Here is a 24,733-nt window from a genome sequence, read left to right as displayed (position 1 = left end):
TCTATTATCAGGTCACTCTTTTGCATCTTGCTGATTGGCCAATTTTACGAAATAAACAAGGAAGACGATGCTCGGGGAAAATTTCCTTTCGAAAAATATTTCGCCATTTTTGCGTGTTATCGCGGGCCGGATAAAATGACGCCGCGGGCCGGATCCGGCCCGCGGGCCGTAGTTTGGTGACCCCTGATTTAGAGAATACATTGATATAACGCTAAACACGCCGTTATTCTTTCATTGAGTGGAAGGAAGGTTACATTTTTGATGACATCCACGTACGCGTTTACTCGACAAACAAAACAGACGAATATAATGGAAATGCTGGATTCTTTGTACTAAGCTCCCGTCACTGATGTAAAAAAATGTGAGATCTGAGATAAACGGTTCCATTACATTTGAACCCGTGTACATTTGAACCACGTACATCTGAACCCACGACAATTGCACCTGCGTACTATTGCACCTATGGAAGTTTTTTTTGTTTTACGGATATTTGAACCCATACTAACCCTAACCCATGGGTTTTAGCACCCGCATATAAATTGAACCCGCGGATATACACATGGGTTCAAATGTACATGGTTCAAATGTACGGTCATCGAGATAAACACCCCCGAAAATACTATGAACTAGGTATTATGCGATCCGAAAATGTATGAAGCAAATCCCAACCGTCATCTTCATTCGGCAACTTTGAGATCACGCGTTAGAAGCGTGATCACTCGTAACGGCAACCTGGAGTAATTAAAGTAATCAGTTAAAAATATTTGATTACAACAATCAGTTAGCTTTTTTCGTCAAATATTTGTGCGCGGGAAGCCACAAGCGACATCGCAGTCACAAATGTTCGTCGTAGGATAAGGCTTGATTTTGGTAGGATGTATGGATAAGCTGACTGTTGGGTTATGACAGCGAGTTCGAAACGATATTCAGGTGAGCTAAATGTTTTTTATACTTATTGTTTTCATTGCTATTCTATTGCTTTCATTTTTCTATTGTATATGTGGTAAATTAGAGGTTTTCGGGCCTATACGAATTGGAATTATTAACCTAATACAGAAGTCTAGATTGGTGGGTGATTCTCTTTTGCATCGAACTCACTAACATCGGGTTCCATCGTTTCCTCACAACTGGTCGAACTTAAAAGCTATATGGCAATACATAGACTTATCATATTAGGAAACTTAAACGTAATATACTGATCTACGTCACTACGTAAGCTGCATTCAACAGGACAAGATTTACATGAATGTAATGCATAACTTTTAAAACTTTCGCAAATGTAGCGCAAAATCAATGGTTTATTAGAGATTCTCCGTAGCCTTTTCACTTTCCAATTTTATTGTGTATAGGGTGCTCCGATAGTATTCGTACCAAGATGGCGCACAACCTGAACACAGTATTTGAACCTGGTTAGGGTTCAGGTTGTGGCGCCGTCTTGGTACGAATACTACCGGATCGCCGTGTATAGATTGGATCTTTGTACAAAGACCCTATCAACGTTCAAAATAAGATAATTAATAATTGTCCAGTTTAAGTTAGGAATGCAGATTGCGCTGTAAATTCAAATGTTTTAAATCATTCCTAACCCCAAATTGATAATTGCTAATATCTCATTTTAAAACGTGGCGGGAGCTTTGTGCAAAAGATCCGATAGATTCAGTCCCGCTGTTCATTGAATATGCTAACTACAGTTCTGCGACAGTTTATTTATCAATATTTTAACTTTTTTTCAGATGCAAAACTATTAAAGGTCAGAGATTCAAAGGCACAAAGTAACGAACGAGGAATAACACAAGTAATTATCATTTAAACATTTTATTTGAATTTCGACGCCTATTTTATTCCTGTACACCACTGTTTTCGTTTAGAATGCTAAACAATTAGATGCGAGCGCACCGCGTCTCGGGTCTTGCGATCAAAGTCGGCATAGTCATGCCACTTATTTGATCGTGTGTTTTCCCTCGAAATTGTAAGTTTTATATTTTCACAAGTTTTAATAATTGTCTTTCGAATCCAAATTCCAAAAAAGTAAGACCCACGTTCACGATTAAAATGCTAAATAGTTCGATGCAAGCCAACATTGTTACGCTGCTTATTTGATCCTGTGCATTCTTTCGAAATTGAAGATTTAGATTCTGTACAAGTTTTAATAATTGTGTTTTAAAGCAGAAGTCCGAAATAGTACTATAAATACAGTATCTTGTATCAAATTGGTGTACTATTTGCGACCCCTAAAATTGGTTGCTCGCTTCTCTGCTGGGTAGTGATCTCCAGTTTGCGATCCCCACCGTGAACAATGTGATAATTCTACAAGTTACTGATCAGAGGTAATTATTCATATACTCCGTGAAACAGTTATAAAAGTTCATTGGGTGTTTTACTGTTATTGTAATATTTGCAACTCGTGCAGTTTGAAAACTACACCTGATATGTTTTAAATATTAAGCTGAATGTATGAAATTGAATGATTACATATACCTGTAACTGTAGAGTCGATGAAAAGCAATTTCTATGGTAATCTATAATATTTGAAATTTAATGGCAATCGCTGAATAAATTTTATTTGTCTAAATTTTCTTAGTTCTGTGTATTTAAAAAAAAATCGGAGAAAAGTTTGGCTTTTATGAAATCGAATGTCGAAATTTATCCGTTACGTATTTTATTGAAACTAACGTCTATTTTTTGCTTTGCATTGTCTCTGTCAAATTGCATTTGTCTGAATTAACTACCTAATGACATAGTTGGCTCAACGAAATTTAGTTTAATTCAAATTTAGAATTGGCTTGCACAAAATCATGACATATATTTTGATTTTCAGCTTTTTAAAACACTGCTTGAAAGTTGACAGGACAATTTATTATTGTACCAAAATTCGTCAAGTGCCAGCTTTTCATCACTGAGTGAGATGGAGGCCTAACAAGGCTGAAGAGCAAGTATGTAACCAAATCATTTGAAATCTTTTCAATTTAGATGTCTGTAGTATAAATAAATGATATATTGTATTTTTTTCGGGAAATCTACATACAAATATTACTTTCAATATATTGAGTATAAGCTCAGTTTTGGTTTGTGTGTCAAATAACATTTTCTAAAAATTACAACCTCAAAATTTCATCATAACATGATTCGCACAACTACCGTTTTATTCTGGCTGTTGAGTCGCTCCAGTGAATAAGGCTAGGGACATGTTTTGGAAATGAAAATTAAGCTTTTTTTCGTTCCCGCCCAATAGTCGAGGTACAAGAATGCATTAAATTAATCTTATTTTTGTCAGTTTGGGCACCAATGCGCGCTCATATTTGTTTATGGCAAAATATGTTAAACCAAACCATGCTCATTTCGTAGAATCGCGGAAATAAATATTCTGTCCTACGAATTAACTGTAGCAATATCCGGCGAATAAATAATGGCATAGTCGGTACAGCGCAGGGGCTAACTGCTGTGTTGTCCCATCTGCTGTCGTTTACTTTAATCGTCCAAACCGAAAGGCGAATCATTATGTTGTAATGTCAGTCTATTTAAAGGTTATTAGGCCAGCATAAATAAAAGGCGTTTCACCGCAATAGGGTGTCACGTTGTGATTACGACAAACAGTGAAATTTTTTCATAATGATTCATTTTAATTCAGCAGTGTATATCTGCAGAGATACTGGAAGAATTTGAACTATGCCTCGTTAAGTGCAATTCGGTTAAAACACAACCCCAACTTAATAACCATGCGAATATTAAAACCTTTTTTTTTATCTTGTTGTTTATTATAGGGTGCCTATATATACTAATATGTCTGACATGTTTGGAAACGTAGTCCTGGCCTTTTTCATTAATCTGATGAGCGTTTTTGCCACAAATGGTAGTTGACACTAACTATATAAAGTAATCAGGCTAATTTTTTAAATGTAACTGTAGCTCATTGTGACCTGTACGTGGTAGTTCGCAGTTGATATTCAGGCCAATGATGTTTTCAACTGGTTCAAACTGGAGTCGCCCAAAATTTCCAATAATGATATTATAAGAGTGAGTCATACTATGTGAATTCTTATCCCCTTGCTAAAAGTCCTAAGTTATCATACCATCCATGTTCATAACTATTTAAAAATAGAGACACAGAAATATGCGTCATATTTTCCCTATTGTTAGTGCGGGTCACGTCATGTTATGCCTAATCATGTGTATTAAGAATAGCTTAATTAATGTAAACTCTTCTATATAATTTTTACTGAATGGTCTCTTTCATATACGGCACTCACCGTCAATATAAGATATAGTGGTTTCAAAACTCTAGAATTCTTACATTTTAAATTAGATATTAGGAACTTGGTGTCGCTGCTCGATAGCCAGTTTGGCTCCCCGCGACGTCCCTTCCCCAGTAAAACGGTGTAATTTTTTTTCGTGTCGTATTTTATGGTTGTGATACTTTTTACTGGTTGGTAAAAATAAACTTGACTTGACTGGATTAATCGTGTATCTTACCCCCTTTGGTACTAGTTAACCATGACATTCGTGTTCACATGTGTTTCGAACTAAAATCGCATTAAGTTACCAATAACGATATTATATGAGTGGGTAGAATCAAGTGCATCAATATGCATCAATATAACCTGGAATCGTACACCCTTTAGTACTGGTTAACAATGGGATTTGTGTCCCAAACTAAAATTTCGAAGGTTACTATATATATATACATGAGATCCCACCAATTGTAAATCTACTATAGTCAGCCTATATCCATATTGCTAGTAGCCTTATGTTCATAAGTGTTTGAATCTGGGGATATATTCCTTATTTCTCTATCGTTTATTCCCTAGTTATGATCTGTCATGTTCTCATATTTATATATATTTAGTGTCAAAATATCTTTGGCTGAAGTTATTTATAAATGTATATTTTCAGGTCTCTGGGATGGAAAGGAAAGACTATAGAGAACTTGAAGGTAAAATATAACACACTAAAAAATAATTCACTAGTTAAAATTTAGATAATGAGATACAACATTGCAAACTGACAGATCATTCCGAATAAATAATATTTATATTATTGAAAATCTACAAATAAAATAAAATGAATTTAAATGAATATCAGTACAAGTTGTTGTCCTTGCATCTTTAGAATAAACATAGCTTATCACAAGAGCGTGGACAATTTTTTGAGGGGCGTAAAGGTAATTCGAAACAGAAATATTTGTTAAATTTCATCTTTTCCGCCTTATTTTTTATATTTACATTTCTTAATAGCCGTATTTCAATGAATAAAAATATAATTTATATGATGTGTTGCAATATTATACACTGACAAATCATTCCAAAGTAATGTTAGTAAATAAGGGGGAAATCTGAATAATTTGTCAATAAACTGAAAATTAATATTTTTATTTTAGGTGTCCAAAGTATAAGCATAGCTTCTCTGTGCTCCTGTTAAATTACAGTTTCCGTTCATTATAAATCTAAAACTTAATAATGACTTATTTCGAACAACTATATTTATTCAAATCAATATTATACAAAATTTACTTACAGTTCATTATTTCGCATAAAGTTCAGCTTTCTGAAACTCTTCTTGAAAGCGGAAAAGACAGTTTATCATTATACATCAAAAGACATGCGGAGTTATTTGTCCGATTATGCATCACTGAGAGAGGTGGATGATTCGAGTCTAAAGAGCAAGTATGTTATTAAAATCTTCTGAATCTTTCTAATTTACATTCATCACAAACAAGTTAATATTATAAAAATCGGTGAAGAAATAAATGACAAAGAGGTGAATCCGCAACCCAATTTCTTGATTGCGGCATTATAAAATATTAAAATTAAAATATAAAACGGAAGATATCACCATAAGTTTTGTTTTAGCAGTCTCGCAGCAGATTGAAAACACTTTTTAGACATTGTAAATCACAAAATTTGGTGTTATGTTAGGATTTCTTTAAAATATATACCATAATAGTAACTGAAATTGAAACACAGTAAATTGTGCACGCGATTTACCTTTTGTCTATTTTGAAACTAACTACTACCTATTGAGCCGCATACGACTTTTTCTCGGTATGTGACGATATATAAAATAATTTATGCAAAATATATTGATCGATTTTTTTGCAATAATTTAAATTACAATCGTTCGTATTTTTCCATATCTCAGGATATTTCAAACGGTGAAACCTTAAAAAGCCTGCGGCGCGGCGGATTCAGTGTTGTTACACTTGGTTTCATTGTTCATCATTTCAAGTCCGCTTATTGACGCGGTAATTTTGAGTTGTAATGATTTTATATTGGCGTAAGACGTAAGTCGTCGCAACTGCAGGTTTCATTGAACACAATCAAGCCAATAAATACCGCATTTTAAATATTTCCGCATCCAGGGGCGCAGCCAGGATTTTCCAATGGGGGTTACGATGAAATTAAAAGAGTGCGCCAAAAGTGCAATTCACGGCGACGTAATGCGTTTAATAAACTAAAATGTATGGTCGTTCACAGCGAAATTCTACAGTTACGTTGTAGCCCGTCTCTCTTTGCCTGATGGTGTTGGTGAATATTTTACAAGTCGTATTTCAAACGTCGACTATTAATCCGTAGTCAGCGGGTACCCGCATTTAGAAATAAAACATAAAAAATTCGGGAAAATTAATTTCAGAGAGAACTAAATCTCGCAGATGTCAGTAGTGTCATAATGGTTTATATGTACAAAAATACGCTCGCATGTGGCGCCGATCAAATGCATGAAATGTGAAACTATTACTTGGAGTTTATTGTTATGAAGTTGAACTTTTTTCATTCAATGATTATTTACTTGCGCCGTGATCAGTGGCGGGCAAAATCGTATTTTTCAATCGAGTCAATCGAATATTTTTAACGGACACCGAATACTCAGTATTGTCATTTTGAACGACATGAATTGGGATGTCGGCCGCCAAAACCACCGCCGTGACAATATTTTTTCGGATTTTACTAGAACAGTGCGTCGTTTTTTATTTCATAATTTTGTCGTAATCGAAGGCCTCAGTGAATTATTAGTCACTGCGATCGTTTTGGCGGCCGACATTCCTATTAATGTTGTTAGACTATATTAAAGCACTTTTTTTTTATTCACTAGTAAATATTAATTATCACGCGGATATCGTAATTTTTATATTTCGGACATGATTGTGAGTTCACATCAGCAAAGATGGACAACAAGTGCATTCACAACACAAATTAATTTTATTATGATATCTATCTTCTGTGTAGGATTTCTATCACAGTTTGTAAATTACGGTCCCAATTTTAGGCGAACAATACCATCATTATTGACCCCGGGGTGTGATATTTTTGAAGCGGATAGTTGGACATTTCTATGCGTTTAATTTTAGATCGTGTCGGTGTTACTTTCGTGTTAAATAATATTTAAAGAACTTCGCAAATTGGTAATCACTACAATACTTACTGTTGAATGTTCACGTAACTCAACTTTGTTAAAACACTTTTTTATTGAGACTAACCACGTGAATAAATTGGCAATAATGGCATTTCTACGTGGTCAAAGTAATATTGTTTATGTATTTTTAATATGAGCTTACCTTTGATTTACCTCTGTTAATAAGCATTTTTTCTGATTTGTAACTCCAAAACTTGATAATGAAACTATATATTTATTTTCAGTTTTCTAAATCACTGCTTGAAAGAGTCATTGCATCAAACGGACATTGTTATTAGTCTGGTGCCTCACGGAGTGAGACGGAAGCCTATATAGTGTAAAGAGTAAAGAGCAAGTATGAAATCTTATAAATCTTTCAATTCATATTTTGTCAGATATAAACTGATATATCATGTTAAATCCCGCTAGTCAGGAAGAACTGCAAATATTTGAATTATCCTCACAAGATGTCCATAATATTCCGCCCAATTTTATTTATATAATTTTGTAAAGTCATATAATGCAATGGTTTCAACCCGCTAGTTCACGGAAGGTGTGCAGTTTTTAGCTGGTATGCAATAAATGTTTCTGCTTTGTTAATTTTGTATGCACAATTCCCGAAAACTGTTCCTTTTCGGGCGTTCTCCCATCGTTTGACAAGTATCGAAGTATGCGGCAGTTTGCCAGCGATGGGGATATAATATTGGTAATGGGACAATTGCCGCTGCATTAATACAATTGGTCGGGCCTCATTTTATAGTATTTATTGTATTCGTACTTTATGGGTTTATTTCACTGCCATAGCGGTTTGTTAGTTTTTCAATAGTCTAGAAGAGTAGTTTTTAACCAGGGTTCAATCAACTTTTTGTTTTTTGTTGGGGTAACAGGGGTTCGACAAGGTTCCTTTAAATTAAAACAGTTTTCTATTATGGAAATTTCTATCACATTGTCTATTAATTATGCGAATATAACTACAGTTCATCTCAGATATTTAAACTTACACGTTCAACAAATTATAAACTAGCGTTGCTGTTTGTATAGCGTTGCGCAGTTGTAAGTTTGTAAGTTTTAGTGAACCCGTCATCTCCACGGATGTCGCGCGCTTTGGTGTTTGTTCTTATATGATAGTGCCTTTTGATGCTTTCTGCTTATGACTTTGAAACATCTTCGATTGCTGTGTCAAACCAAGGATTTTCAACCTGAATCTTTTCATTTTCTATAATCTTGCACGAAATTATGCTTCCCCTTTATAAAGTCTTGATTGGGTTCCTAATTTCAACCATCTGGTACAATGGGGTTTGGCGGGAGCTTAGAGGAGGCTCGTTAGGGTTTAGAATTTGGAAAATCTACGGTGTATTATTTTATTTGATGTTGCCATATCGCTAGAGCAGACAGGTACGAAAAGATTTGTTTAAAAATATCGCATTTTGTCAATGCTAGTTTTTTATTTCACATTTTGTTTTGTCTCTGTACAACACATTTCATATAGTTTATGATTGTTATCAAATTGCTGTGTAGTTCTTTGCGTTTCATACTTTTTCATTTCTTTTTGTTGTCAAGACTTTATGATAGTTTTTGATTTTACAGTTTTTTGCTCTTGGTTTAAAAAAGACCATAATGTTATAGTGTGAATTTTTACACGCATTTTCTACTTGAGTCTCTCTCTTATCGTTTGTGCTCCTTTTTCCCCCTAATAATAGGTCATCTATAAACTTGTTTTGGTATCATGATGCCATGAAAAGATAATATCATTTGAACTTACGGGTTATGTTCTGATATTCGCGTTTTTTTACTGTAACTTGGTTCTAATTTTATTGCTCGATTCAAATTAGAATGATTTTTAGTCGAATCACGTCCAAATATTAACTGAGAACAGCTAAACTAACCCAAAATGATATGTTAATTTTGCAATAATATTTTTTTGCCTTGAATAGTAATTTTTTAACAAATGTTCATATTACTATCGTGTACTATTTACTTGTTTTATTTTATCATTAATTGCGGTATATTGACTTTTCACTTATTTCAATTTCGGTTTGGAATGATTAAAATGAGTGTTTTACCTTCTGCTTAAAACAAACATCAATGTCGTTATACAGTCAGTGCTGGTCAAAACTAATTTAAAAAGCTTTCGGTAAAAGGTATCGGGTATCGGTAATATCGGCAATTTTTTGGTATCGGTATTCGTATCGATATCGGCTAAATGTAGACTGATATTTTCAAGATAATTAACTTTTTATCTATTCCATAATGTTTTAAAAAGTAGGTTGAAATACTGACATGAAAATTATTTTTTGCTTGGAGTGATCGTGTTCGCGGTATTAGCCTCGTTAGGTAGGAGCAATGTAGTTTCCCAACCGCGCGAATAGAAACGAGAATATGATTATGACCTGATTTTAGCCATTTATCAACCCAACTAATTTGGCTATTTTTGCAGCCAATTTTTTATATTGACATTTTTAACATTGCATGGAAATTATGAAGAAATATATCGAATGGTAATTTTTCGATGTGTAAAATTCAAAATACGACGTTATAATGGCATAAAATTCTACGCACGCAACTCGATGTATCAGTTAGACAGAATGAGTGAACATTTACTTATTTTACCACTCAAAGTAGCCAAACCCGAATAGATAATGATATAGTTCGAACAACTATATCTCTTCTCTGTATTTCTGTCTTGTGAATTAAATAACTTGATAATGTCTTAGGTCAACGAAATTTAGTTCCACCTAAAGTAAGATGGACTCGGTATGCACATAATATGGCATTAAATTGATATTTTTATGTATTTTTAATATAAGATTAGCTTCGCTTTACCTCTGTCAAACAGCATTTTTTGTGATTTATGACTCCAAAACTTGCTAATGAAACTATATATTTATTTTCAGTTTTCTAAAACACTGCTTGAAAAAGTCATTGCATCAAACGGAATCGACAGTGTTAACAGTATGGTGCATCACAGAGTTTGATGGAAGCCTATTTAGTCCAGAGAGTAAAGAGCAAGTATGTAATCTTATAAATCTTTCAATTCATAGTTTGTCCGGTATAAACTGATATATGATGTTAAATCCCGCTAGTCATGAAGAGCTGCAAATATGTGAATTATTCTCACAGGATGTCCAAAATATTTCGACCAATTTTATTTTATATTTTCGTAGAGTCATGTAATGCAATGGTTTCCACCATATAGTTCACGGGCGAGTGTGCAGTTTTAAGCTGGTATGCGATAAATTTTGCTAATTTGGTAATTTCGTATACATAGCTCCCGGAGAGACGCGGGTTATGTTCCCTTTTGGGCGTTCTCCCATCGTTTGACAAGTATCGAAGTATGCGCCAGTCGCCAACAATGGGGTTATAATACAGGCAATAAGGGCATTTGCGGCTGCATTAATACAATTGGTCGGGCCTCATTTTATAGTATTTATTGTATTCGTACTTTATGGGTTTATTTCGTTGTCGTAGCGTTTTGTTAGTTTTTCAATAGGCTAGAACAGTAGTCGACGAGGTTCCTTTAAATTGAAACAGTTTTATATTATGGGACTTTTCTGTCACATCGTCTACTAATTATGCAAATTTAACTACAGTTCATCTCAGATATTCAAACTTACACTTTCAACAACTAATAAATTAGCGTTGCTGTTTGTATAGTGTTACGCAGTTGTAAGTTTTAGTGAACCCGTCATCTCCACGGATGTCGCGCTCTCTGGTGTTTGTGCTTATATGATAGTGCCTTTAGATGCTTTCTGATTATGACTTCGAAACATTTTGGGTTGTTATGGCAAGCCAAGGATTTTCAACCTGAATCTTTCAATTTTCTATAACCTTGCACGAAATTATGCTCCCTTTTATAAAGTCGGGAATTGGGCTCCTAATTACAACCATTTGGTACAATTGGGGGTTGGCGGTAGCTTTCAGTATAGTGCAGGAGTTCGACAGGCTTGGAATGGTTGGGGTTTAGAATTTGGAAAATCTACGGAGTGTTGTTTTATTTGAGGTTGCCTCTTCGCTAGAGCAGACAGGTACGAATAGATTTGTTGAAATATTTATCCAATTCATATCTAATTTATCAAATTACATTTTCTGTCATTTATAAACTCAAAACTTCACATAGTTCATATAGTTCGCATAATGTCATAGTTCGAAAAATCATTGGTACATTCAAATTTTAACCCCCAAGCCGAAATTAGATCGAAATAATTAAATTTTTTTCTGAAATCTTTGTAAAATTTTTTGAAATTTTGAAATTTTTGTAAAATTTATCATTTTCGAATACCACATTGTCCCACCACAACTTTTTGTTAAATTAAGTTATTTATTCATTCCTCGATTTAATGGAATATTCAAATTTTCCCCCGCTTGGTCGGAAAAGTTCGAAATAATTCAATATTTTTGAAAAAACCTATAGTGCAATATACTAATTATTTAGGTATATTACCACAGTTGTAAATGTTTCTTTGAAAAATGAGAGATTTGATTTGAAAAAAATGCCTCCATTGAATTGAATTTAAAACTTAAAGCTTCAAAATAACAAATCAGTGGTTGTCCAGCTTGGGTTAGGATTCGGGTTAGGAATATTTAAAAAAATTGAAATCTGCATTCGGTGGTGTTTTTTGAAATAAATGCTTTCGTTGAATTGAATTTAATTCTGTTGTTAACTTGAATGCCCGACCCATATTTGTCTTTCGTGAATTTTTATTTAAATTCCAAAAATTCTGATAAATAATAATTTATTTCTAAGTCATTGTCGCGTTAATGTCTTAGCCGTACAAAAATACATTTGTTAATGCTAAATGATGTTTATTGTAAGAGTAAAACAGTAAAGGTGCAAAATAAGAATGTTAAGCTAAATTGTGGGGAAATGGAAGAAAACGTATTAACAAAAAAGCGTTGGACGTTTCCACAAATTTAAGAAAGAAATGAAATGGTCACTTCTAATTCTCTGATGAAGCGTAATAAATTGGTATAGATTTGAAAGCACGCAACATGAGGACTTTTAGGTACATTTTCAGAATTTTCTGATTTTGTCGCAACGACACTGATCAGTTTGTTCTTCACGAGTGATTGCGAATACTTTTGCAGAACAATGCTGTATTCATAAGTGAATTCATAAGACACGACTTAGTTTTGGTGGTAAAATATGTAGATCAAACAGCAGGGTTGTACAAATTATAATACAAGAGGACCAGATACAAATAACTGGGTGAAAAGTAATTACTTAGTATCTCACGAGCCGACATTGAGTTTCTCGTGGAATTTTATCGTACTTTCAACCCTAAATATTAACTTTTTAATATGCTTGTAGGAAGTAAAATGATATTTTCTGTTTGCTGTCTAGTTCTGTTTTATTAGCTGAATTGTTATTTATCCGACGCTGACACTGAATATTCATAGTTTCTAATATGTGTATTGAAATGGTTTATTTTTGAACGAAAAGTTAACATGTTTTAAGCAAGCTGACAAGCTAGAAAAATCTTAGTTACTGCACGCATGCCAGGTCATATTTATTAATCCCTCGCTCAATCGTATGTTTTTCTTTTTTAGTCGATCCTCTGCTAATAAGTGGTCATTTTGTACAGGAAACAACTGGAAATAATAAAATACAATAATATGCAGCAATAAAGCCTGCGGCGGGGCGGATTCAGTGTTGTTACACTTGGTTCCATTGTTCTTCATTTCAAGTCCGCTTATTGACGCGGTAATTTTGAGTTGTAATGATTTTATATTGGCGTAAGACGTAAGTCGTCGCAACTGCAGGTTTCATTGAACACAATCAAGCCGATAAATACCGCATTTTAAATATTGCCGCATCCAGGGGCGCAGCCAGGATTTTCCAATGGGGGTTACGATGAAATTAAAAGAGTGCGCCAAAAGTGCAATTCACGGCGACGTAATGCGTTTAATAAACTAAAATGTATGGTCGTTCACAGCGAAATTCTACAGTTACGTTGTAGCCCGTCTCTCTTTGCCTGATGGTGTTGGTGAATATTTTACAAGTCGTATTTCAAACGTCGACTATTAATCCGTAGTCAGCGGGTACCCGCATTTAGAAATAAAACATAAAAAATTCGGGAAAATTAATTTCAGAGAGAAATAAATCTTGCAGATGTCAGTAGTGTCATAATGGTTTATATGTACAAAAATACGCTCGCATGTGGCGCCGATCAAATGCATGAAATGTGAAACTATTACTTGGAATTTATTGTTATGAAGTTGAACTTTTTTCATTCAATGATTATTTACTTGCGCCGTGATCAGTGGCGGGCAAAATCGTATTTTTTAATCGAGTCAATCGAATATTTTTAACGGACACCGAATAATCAGTATTGTCATTTTGAACGACATCAATTGGGATGTCGGCCGCCGAAACCACCGCCGTGACAATATTTTTTTTTTTTCGGATTTTACTAGAACAGTGCGTCGTTTTTTATTTCATAATTTTGTCGTAATCGAAGGCCTCAGTGAATTATTAGTCACTGCGATCGTTTTGGCGGCCGACATTCCTATTAATGTTGTTAGACTATATTAAAGCACTTTTTTTTTATTCACTAGTAAATATTAATTATCACGCGGATATCGTAATTTTTATATTTCGGACATGATTGTGAGTTCACATCAGCAAAGAGGGACAACAAGTGCATTCACAACACAAATTAATTTTATTATGATTTCTATCTTCTGTGTAGGATTTCTATCACAGTTTGTAAATTACGGTCCCAATTTTAGGCGAACAATACCATCATTATTGACCCCGGGGTGCGATATTTTTGAAGCGGATAGTTGGACATTTCTATGCGTTTAATTGTAGATCGTGTCGGTGTTACTTTCGTGTTAAATAATATTTAAAGATCTTCGCAAATTGGTAATCACTACAATACTTACTGTTGAATGTTCACGTAACTCAACTTTGTTAAAACACTTTTTTATTGAGACTAACCACATGAATAAATTGGCAATAATGGCATTTCTACGTGGTCAAAGTAATATTGTTTATGTATTTTTAATATGAGCTTACCTTTGATTTACCTCTGTTAATAAGCATTTTTTCTGATTTGTAACTCCAAAACTTGATAATGAAACTATATATTTATTTTCAGTTTTCTAAATCACTGCTTGAAAGAGTCATTGCATCAAACGGACATTGTTATTAGTCTGGTGCCTCACGGAGTGAGATGGAAGCCTATATAGTGTAAAGTGTAAAGAGTAAAGAGCAAGTATGAAATCTTATAAATCTTTCAATTCATATTTTGTCAGATATAAACTAATATATCATGTTAAATCCCGCTAGTCAGGAAGAACTGCAAATATTTGAATTATCCTCACAAGATGTCCATAATATTCCGCCCAATTTTATTTATATAATTTTGTAAAGTCATATAATGCAATGGTTTCAACCCGCTAGTTCACGGAAGGTGTGCAGTTTTTAGCTGGTATGCAATAAATGTTTCTGCTTTGTTAATTTTGTATGCACAATTCCCGAAAACTGTTCCTTTTCGGGCGTTCTCCCATCGTTTGACAAGTATCGAAGTATGCGGCAGTTTGCCAGCGATGGGGATATAATATTGGTAATGGGACAATTGCCGCTGCATTAATACAATTGGTCGGGCCTCATTTTATAGTATTTATTGTATTCGTACTTTATGGGTTTATTTCACTGCCATAGCGGTTTGTTAGTTTTTCAATAGTCTAGAAGAGTAGTTTTTAACCAGGGTTCAATCGACTTTTTGTTTTTTGTTGGGGTAACAGGGGTTCGACAAGGTTCCTTTAAATTAAAACAGTTTTCTATTATGGAAATTTCTATCACATTGTCTATTAATTATGCGAATATAACTACAGTTAATCTCAGATATTTAAACTTACACGTTCAACAACTTATAAACTAGCGTTGCTGTTTGTATAGCGTTGCGCAGTTGTAAGTTTGTAAGTTTTAGTGAACCCGTCATCTCCACGGATGTCGCGCGCTTTGGTGTTTGTCCTTATATGATAGTGCCCTTTGATGCTTTCTGCTTATGACTTTGAAACATCTTCGATTGCTGTGTCAAACCAAGGATTTTCAACCTGAATCTTTTCATTTTCTATAATCTTGCACGAAATTATGCTTCCCCTTTATAAAGTCTTGATTGGGTTCCTAATTTCAACCATCTGGTACAATGGGGTTTGGCGGGAGCTTAGAGGAGGCTCGTTAGGGTTTAGAATTTGGAAAATCTACGGTGTATTATTTTATTTGATGTTGCCATATCGCTAGAGCAGACAGGTACGAAAAGATTTGTTTAAAAATATCGCATTTTGTCAATGCTAGTTTTTTATTTCACATTTTGTTTTGTCTCTGTACAACACATTTCATATAGTTTATGATTGTTATCAAATTGCTGTGTAGTTCTTTGCGTTTCATACTTTTTCATTTCTTTTTGTTGTCAAGACTTTATGATAGTTTTTGATTTTACAGTTTTTTGCTCTTGGTTTAAAAAAGACCATAATGTTATAGTGTGAATTTTTACACGCATTTTCTACTTGAGTCTCTCTCTTATCGTTTGTGCTCCTTTTTCCCCCTAATAATAGGTCATCTATAAACTTGTTTTGGTATCATGATGCCATGAAAAGATAATATCATTTGAACTTACGGGTTATGTTCTGATATTCGCGTTTTTTTACTGTAACTTGGTTCTAATTTTATTGCTCGATTCAAATTAGAATGATTTTTAGTCGAATCACGTCCAAATATTAACTGAGAACAGCTAAACTAACCCAAAATGATATGTTAATTTTGCAATAATATTTTTTTGCCTTGAATAGTAATTTTTTAACAAATGTTCATATTACTATCGTGTACTATTTACTTGTTTTATTTTATCATTAATTGCGGTATATTGACTTTTCACTTATTTCAATTTCGGTTTGGAATGATTAAAATGAGTGTTTTACCTTCTGCTTAAAACAAACATCAATGTCGTTATACAGTCAGTGCTGGTCAAAACTAATTTAAAAAGCTTTCGGTAAAAGGTATCGGGTATCGGTAATATCGGCAATTTTTTGGTATCGGTATTCGTATCGATATCGGCTAAATGTAGACTGATATTTTCAAGATAATTAACTTTTTATCTATTCCATAATGTTTTAAAAAGTAGGTTGAAATACTGACATGAAAATTATTTTTTGCTTGGAGTGATCGTGTTCGCGGTATTAGCCTCGTTAGGTAGGAGCAATGTAGTTTCCCAACCGCGCGAATAGAAACGAGAATATGATTATGACCTGATTTTAGCCATTTATCAACCCAACTAATTTGGCTATTTTTGCAGCCAATTTTTTATATTGACATTTTTAACATTGCATGGAAATTATGAAGAAATATATCGAATGGTAATTTTTCGATGTGTAAAATTCAAAATACGACGTTATAATGGCATAAAATTCTACGCACGCAACTCGATGTATCAGTTAGACAGAATGAGTGAACATTTACTTATTTTACCACTCAAAGTAGCCAAACCCGAATAGATAATGATATAGTTCGAACAACTATATCTCTTCTCTGTATTTCTGTCTTGTGAATTAAATAACTTGATAATGTCTTAGGTCAACGAAATTTAGTTCCACCTAAAGTAAGATGGACTCGGTATGCACATAATATGGCATTAAATTGATATTTTTATGTATTTTTAATATAAGATTAGCTTCGCTTTACCTCTGTCAAACAGCATTTTTTGTGATTTATGACTCCAAAACTTGCTAATGAAACTATATATTTATTTTCAGTTTTCTAAAACACTGCTTGAAAAAGTCATTGCATCAAACGGAATCGACAGTGTTAACAGTATGGTGCATCACAGAGTTTGATGGAAGCCTATTTAGTCCAGAGAGTAAAGAGCAAGTATGTAATCTTATAAATCTTTCAATTCATAGTTTGTCCGGTATAAACTGATATATGATGTTAAATCCCGCTAGTCATGAAGAGCTGCAAATATGTGAATTATTCTCACAGGATGTCCAAAATATTTCGACCAATTTTATTTTATATTTTCGTAGAGTCATGTAATGCAATGGTTTCCACCATATAGTTCACGGGCGAGTGTGCAGTTTTAAGCTGGTATGCGATAAATTTTGCTAATTTGGTAATTTCGTATACATAGCTCCCGGAGAGACGCGGGTTATGTTCCCTTTTGGGCGTTCTCCCATCGTTTGACAAGTATCGAAGTATGCGCCAGTCGCCAACAATGGGGTTATAATACAGGCAATAAGGGCATTTGCGGCTGCATTAATACAATTGGTCGGGCCTCATTTTATAGTATTTATTGTATTCGTACTTTATGGGTTTATTTCGTTGTCGTAGCGTTTTGTTAGTTTTTCAATAGGCTAGAACAGTAGTCGACGAGGTTCCTTTAAATTGAAACAGTTTTATATTATGGGACTTTTCTGTCACATCGTCTACTAATTATGCAAATTTAACTACAGTTCATCTCAGATATTCAAACTTACACTTTCAACAACTAATAAATTAGCGTTGCTGTTTGTATAGTGTTACGCAGTTGTAAGTTTTAGTGAACCCGTCATCTCCACGGATGTCGCGCTCTCTGGTGTTTGTGCTTATATGATAGTGCCTTTAGATGCTTTCTGATTATGACTTCGAAACATTTTGGGTTGTTATGGCAAGCCAAGGATTTTCAACCTGAATCTTTCAATTTTCTATAACCTTGCACGAAATTATGCTCCCTTTTATAAAGTCGGGAATTGGGCTCCTAATTACAACCATTTGGTACAATTGGGGGTTGGCGGTAGCTTTCAGTATAGTGCAGGAGTTCGACAGGCTTGGAATGGTTGGGGTTTAGAATTTGGAAAATCTACGGAGTGTTGTTTTATTTGAGGTTGCCTCTTCGCTAGAGCAGACAGGTACGAATAGATTTGTTGAAATATTTATCCAATTCATATCTAATTTATCAAATTACATTTTCTGTCATTTATAAACTCAAAACTTCACATAGTTCATATAGTTCGCATAATGTCATAGTTCGAAAAATCATTGGTACATTCAAATTTTAACCCCCAAGCCGAAATTAGATCGAAATAATTAAATTTTTTTCTGAAATCTTTGTAAAATTTTTTGAAATTTTGAAATTTTTGTAAAATTTATCATTTTCGAATACCACATTGTCCCACCACAACTTTTTGTTAAATTAAGTTATTTATTCATTCCTCGATTTAATGGAATATTCAAATTTTCCCCCGCTTGGTCGGAAAAGTTCGAAATAATTCAATATTTTTGAAAAAACCTATAGTGCAATATACTAATTATTTAGGTATATTACCACAGTTGTAAATGTTTCTTTGAAAAATGAGAGATTTGATTTGAAAAAAATGCCTCCATTGAATTGAATTTAAAACTTAAAGCTTCAAAATAACAAATCAGTGGTTGTCCAGCTTGGGTTAGGATTCGGGTTAGGAATATTTAAAAAAATTGAAATCTGCATTCGGTGGTGTTTTTTGAAATAAATGCTTTCGTTGAATTGAATTTAATTCTGTTGTTAACTTGAATGCCCGACCCATATTTGTCTTTCGTGAATTTTTATTTAAATTCCGAAAATTCTGATAAATAATAATTTATTTCTAAGTCATTGTCGCGTTAATGTCTTAGCCGTACAAAAATACATTTGTTAATGCTAAATGATGTTTATTGTAAGAGTAAAACAGTAAAGGTGCAAAATAAGAATGTTAAGCTAAATTGTGGGGAAATGGAAGAAAACGTATTAACAAAAAAGCGTTGGACGTTTCCACAAATTTAAGAAAGAAATGAAATGGTCACTTCTAATTCTCTGATGAAGCGTAATAAATTGGTATAGATTTGAAAGCACGCAACATGAGGACTTTTAGGTACATTTTCAGAATTTTCTGATTTTGTCGCAACGACACTGATCAGTTTGTTCTTCACGAGTGATTGCGAATACTTTTGCAGAACAATGCTGTATTCATAAGTGAATTCATAAGACACGACTTAGTTTTGGTGGTAAAATATGTAGATCAAACAGCAGGGTTGTACAAATTATAATACAAGAGGACCAGATACAAATAACTGGGTGAAAAGTAATTACTTAGTATCTCACGAGCCGACATTGAGTTTCTCGTGGAATTTTATCGTACTTTCAACCCTAAATATTAACTTTTTAATATGCTTGTAGGAAGTAAAATGATATTTTCTGTTTGCTGTCTAGTTCTGTTTTATTAGCTGAATTGTTATTTATCCGACGCTGACACTGAATATTCATAGTTTCTAATATGTGTATTGAAATGGTTTATTTTTGAACGAAAAGTTAACATGTTTTAAGCAAGCTGACAAGCTAGAAAAATCTTAGTTACTGCACGCATGCCAGGTCATATTTATTAATCCCTCGCTCAATCGTATGTTTTTCTTTTTTAGTCGATCCTCTGCTAATAAGTGGTCATTTTGTACAGGAAACAACTGGAAATAATAAAATACAATAATATGCAGCAATAAAGCCTGCGGCGGGGCGGATTCAGTGTTGTTACACTTGGTTCCATTGTTCTTCATTTCAAGTCCGCTTATTGACGCGGTAATTTTGAGTTGTAATGATTTTATATTGGCGTAAGACGTAAGTCGTCGCAACTGCAGGTTTCATTGAACACAATCAAGCCGATAAATACCGCATTTTAAATATTGCCGCATCCAGGGGCGCAGCCAGGATTTTCCAATGGGGGTTACGATGAAATTAAAAGAGTGCGCCAAAAGTGCAATTCACGGCGACGTAATGCGTTTAATAAACTAAAATGTATGGTCGTTCACAGCGAAATTCTACAGTTACGTTGTAGCCCGTCTCTCTTTGCCTGATGGTGTTGGTGAATATTTTACAAGTCGTATTTCAAACGTCGACTATTAATCCGTAGTCAGCGGGTACCCGCATTTAGAAATAAAACATAAAAAATTCGGGAAAATTAATTTCAGAGAGAAATAAATCTTGCAGATGTCAGTAGTGTCATAATGGTTTATATGTACAAAAATACGCTCGCATGTGGCGCCGATCAAATGCATGAAATGTGAAACTATTACTTGGAATTTATTGTTATGAAGTTGAACTTTTTTCATTCAATGATTATTTACTTGCGCCGTGATCAGTGGCGGGCAAAATCGTATTTTTTAATCGAGTCAATCGAATATTTTTAACGGACACCGAATAATCAGTATTGTCATTTTGAACGACATCAATTGGGATGTCGGCCGCCGAAACCACCGCCGTGACAATATTTTTTTTTTTTCGGATTTTACTAGAACAGTGCGTCGTTTTTTATTTCATAATTTTGTCGTAATCGAAGGCCTCAGTGAATTATTAGTCACTGCGATCGTTTTGGCGGCCGACATTCCTATTAATGTTGTTAGACTATATTAAAGCACTTTTTTTTATTCACTAGTAAATATTAATTATCACGCGGATATCGTAATTTTTATATTTCGGACATGATTGTGAGTTCACATCAGCAAAGAGGGACAACAAGTGCATTCACAACACAAATTAATTTTATTATGATTTCTATCTTCTGTGTAGGATTTCTATCACAGTTTGTAAATTACGGTCCCAATTTTAGGCGAACAATACCATCATTATTGACCCCGGGGTGCGATATTTTTGAAGCGGATAGTTGGACATTTCTATGCGTTTAATTGTAGATCGTGTCGGTGTTACTTTCGTGTTAAATAATATTTAAAGATCTTCGCAAATTGGTAATCACTACAATACTTACTGTTGAATGTTCACGTAACTCAACTTTGTTAAAACACTTTTTTATTGAGACTAACCACATGAATAAATTGGCAATAATGGCATTTCTACGTGGTCAAAGTAATATTGTTTATGTATTTTTAATATGAGCTTACCTTTGATTTACCTCTGTTAATAGGCATTTTTTCTGATTTGTAACTCCAAAACTTGATAATGAAACTATATATTTATTTTCAGTTTTCTAAATCACTGCTTGAAAGAGTCATTGCATCAAACGGACATTGTTATTAGTCTGGTGCCTCACGGAGTGAGATGGAAGCCTATATAGTGTAAAGTGTAAAGAGTAAAGAGCAAGTATGAAATCTTATAAATCTTTCAATTCATATTTTGTCAGATATAAACTAATATATCATGTTAAATCCCGCTAGTCAGGAAGAACTGCAAATATTTGAATTATCCTCACAAGATGTCCATAATATTCCGCCCAATTTTATTTATATAATTTTGTAAAGTCATATAATGCAATGGTTTCAACCCGCTAGTTCACGGAAGGTGTGCAGTTTTTAGCTGGTATGCAATAAATGTTTCTGCTTTGTTAATTTTGTATGCACAATTCCCGAAAACTGTTCCTTTTCGGGCGTTCTCCCATCGTTTGACAAGTATCGAAGTATGCGGCAGTTTGCCAGCGATGGGGATATAATATTGGTAATGGGACAATTGCCGCTGCATTAATACAATTGGTCGGGCCTCATTTTATAGTATTTATTGTATTCGTACTTTATGGGTTTATTTCACTGCCATAGCGGTTTGTTAGTTTTTCAATAGTCTAGAAGAGTAGTTTTTAACCAGGGTTCAATCGACTTTTTGTTTTTTGTTGGGGTAACAGGGGTTCGACAAGGTTCCTTTAAATTAAAACAGTTTTCTATTATGGAAATTTCTATCACATTGTCTATTAATTATGCGAATATAACTACAGTTCATCTCAGATATTTAAACTTACACGTTCAACATCTTATACACTAGCGTTGCTGTTTGTATAGCGTTGCGCAGTTGTAAGTTTGTAAGTTTTAGTGAACCCGTCATCTCCACGGATGTCGCGCGCTTTGGTGTTTGTGCTTATATGATAGTGCCCTTTGATGCTTTCTGCTTATGACTTTGAAACATCTTCGATTGCTGTGTCAAACCAAGGATTTTCAACTTGAATCTTTTCATTTTCTATAATCTTGCACGAAATTATGCTTCCCCTTTATAAAGTCTTGATTGGGTTCCTAATTTCAACCATCTGGTACAATGGGGTTTGGCGGGAGCTTTCAGTATAGCGCAGGGGTTCGACAGGCTCGTTAGGGTTTAGAATTTGGAAAATCTACGGTGTATTATTTTATTTGATGTTGCCATATCGCTAGAGCAGACAGGTACGAATAGATTTGTTTAAAAATATCCAATTCATATCTAATTTATCAAATTACATTTTCGGTTATTCATAAACCCAAAACTTGACATAGTTCATATAGTTCACATAATGTCAAACTCGAAAAATTATTGGTACATTTAAATTTTAACCCCCAAGCCGAAATTAGATCGAAATAATTAAATATTTTTTTGAAATCAATCATTTTTTGTAAAATTTATCATCTTCGAATACCACATTGTGCCACGGCAAGTTTTTGTTGAATTAAGTTTTTGGACACGTCAGTGTACATAACGATCGTTTCAATATTATGTTGTTGTTCTTGTTAGTATTCTTCTCTTTCGTCATGATGAAATCGCTTTTCTTTTCGAATACAGGATACAATGTTAAGCTAAATAGTGGGGAAATGAAAGAAAACGTATTAACTAAAAAGCGCTGGATGCTTCTACGAATTTAAAAAAAAAAATGAAATGATCACTTCTAATTCTCTGATGAAGCGTAATAAATTGGTAGATTCGAAAGCACGCAACATGAGGACTTTTTATTAAATTTTCAGAATTTTCTGATTTTGTCCCAACGACACTGATCAGTTTGTTCTTCATTAGGGATTGCGAATACTTCAGAATAGTTCTGTTTTATTAGCTGAATTGTTATTTATCCGACGCTGACACTGAATATTCATAGTTCCTAATATATGTATTGAAATAGTTTATTTTTGAATCAAAAGTTAAATGTTTTAAGCAAGCTGACAAGCTAGAAAAATCTTAGTTACACTGCACGCATGCCAGGTCATATTTGTTAATCCCTCGTTCAATCGTATGTTTTTCTTTTTTTAGCTGATCCTCTGCTAATAAGTGCTAATACAATACAATGCAGCAATAATTGCGAAAGTCGTTCAGGTTCATTCGTGGACCGTTTTTCCGGAGTTCCTATCATTTCAAATTTTTCATTTTGTCAATGCTAGTTTTTTATTTCACATTTTGTTTTGTCTCTGTACAACACATTTCATATAGTTTATGATTGTTATCAAATTGCTGTGTAGTTCTTTGCGTTTCATACTTTTTCATTTCTTTTTGTTGTCAAGACTTTATGATAGTTTTTGATTTTACAGTTTTTTGCTCTTGGTTTAAAAAAGACCATAATGTTATAGTGTGAATTTTTACACGCATTTTCTACTTGAGTCTCTCTCTTATCGTTTGTGCTCCTTTTTCCCCCTAATAATAGGTCATCTATAAACTTGTTTTGGTATCATGATGCCATGAAAGATAATATCATTTGAACTTACGGGTTATGTTCTGATATTCGCGTTTTTTTACTGTAACTTGGTTCTAATTTTATTGCTCGATTCAAATTAGAATGATTTTAAGTCGAATCACGTCCAAATATTAACTGAGAACAGCTAAACTAACCCAAAATGATATGTTAATTTTGCAATAATATTTTTTGCCTTGAATAGTAATTTTTTAACAAATGTTCATATTACTATCGTGTACTATTTACTTGTTTTATTTTATCATTAATTGCGGTATATTGACTTTTCACTTATTTCAATTTCGGTTTGGAATGATTAAAATGAGTGTTTTACCTTCTGCTTAAAACAAACATCAATGTCGTTATACAGTCAGTGCTGGTCAAAACTAATTTAAAAAGCTTTCGGTAAAAGGTATCGGGTATCGGTAATATCGGCAATTTTTTAGTATCGGTATTCGTATCGATATCGGCTAAATGTAGACTGATATTTTCAAGATAACTAACTTTTTATCTATTCCATAATGTTTTAAAAAGTAGGTTGAAATACTGACATGAAAATTATTTTTTGCTTGGAGTGATCGTATTCGCGGTATTAGCCTCGTTAGGTAGGAGCAATGTAGTTTCCCAACCGCGCGAATAGAAACGAGAATATGATTATGACCTGATTTTAGCCATTTATCAGCCCAACTAATTTGGCTATTTTTGCAGCCAATTTTTTATATTGACATTTTTAACATTGCATGGAAATTATGAAGAAATATATCGAATGGTAATTTTTCGATGTGTAAAATTCAAAATACGACGTTATAATGGCATAAAATTCTACGCACGCAACTCGATGTATCAGTTAGACAGAATGAGTGAACATTTACTTATTTTACCACTCAAAGTAGCCAAACCCGAATAGATAATGATATAGTTCGAACAACTATATCTCTCCTCTGTATTTCTGTCTTGTGAATTA

At 33.8% G+C, this 24,733-nt stretch overlaps 1 long non-coding RNA gene across 2 annotated transcripts; it reads left to right on the top strand.

Annotated features, from left to right (window-relative positions):
* Window positions 1–809: 809 nt before the first annotated feature.
* LOC144423073 (uncharacterized) lies at window positions 810–24,199 on the top strand. Of its 2 annotated transcripts, XR_013475569.1 has the most exons (9): window positions 810–930; window positions 1,734–1,795; window positions 2,819–2,933; window positions 4,891–4,930; window positions 5,514–5,660; window positions 7,632–7,741; window positions 10,281–10,395; window positions 17,143–17,257; window positions 21,348–21,462. It is a non-coding gene; the product is annotated as an uncharacterized LOC144423073 (long non-coding RNA). The 2 variants fall into 2 exon arrangements; XR_013475570.1 differs by lacking the exons at window positions 10,281–10,395; window positions 17,143–17,257; window positions 21,348–21,462 and adding an exon at window positions 23,355–24,199.
* Window positions 24,200–24,733: the final 534 nt, after the last annotated feature.

This window comes from Styela clava, chromosome 5 (genome assembly GCF_964204865.1).
Source record: "Styela clava chromosome 5, kaStyClav1.hap1.2, whole genome shotgun sequence".
Classification (NCBI taxonomy): Eukaryota; Metazoa; Chordata; class Ascidiacea; order Stolidobranchia; family Styelidae; genus Styela; species Styela clava.
Note: the sequence above shows the minus strand (reverse complement) of the source record. Positions and strands in the feature narration are given on the sequence as shown.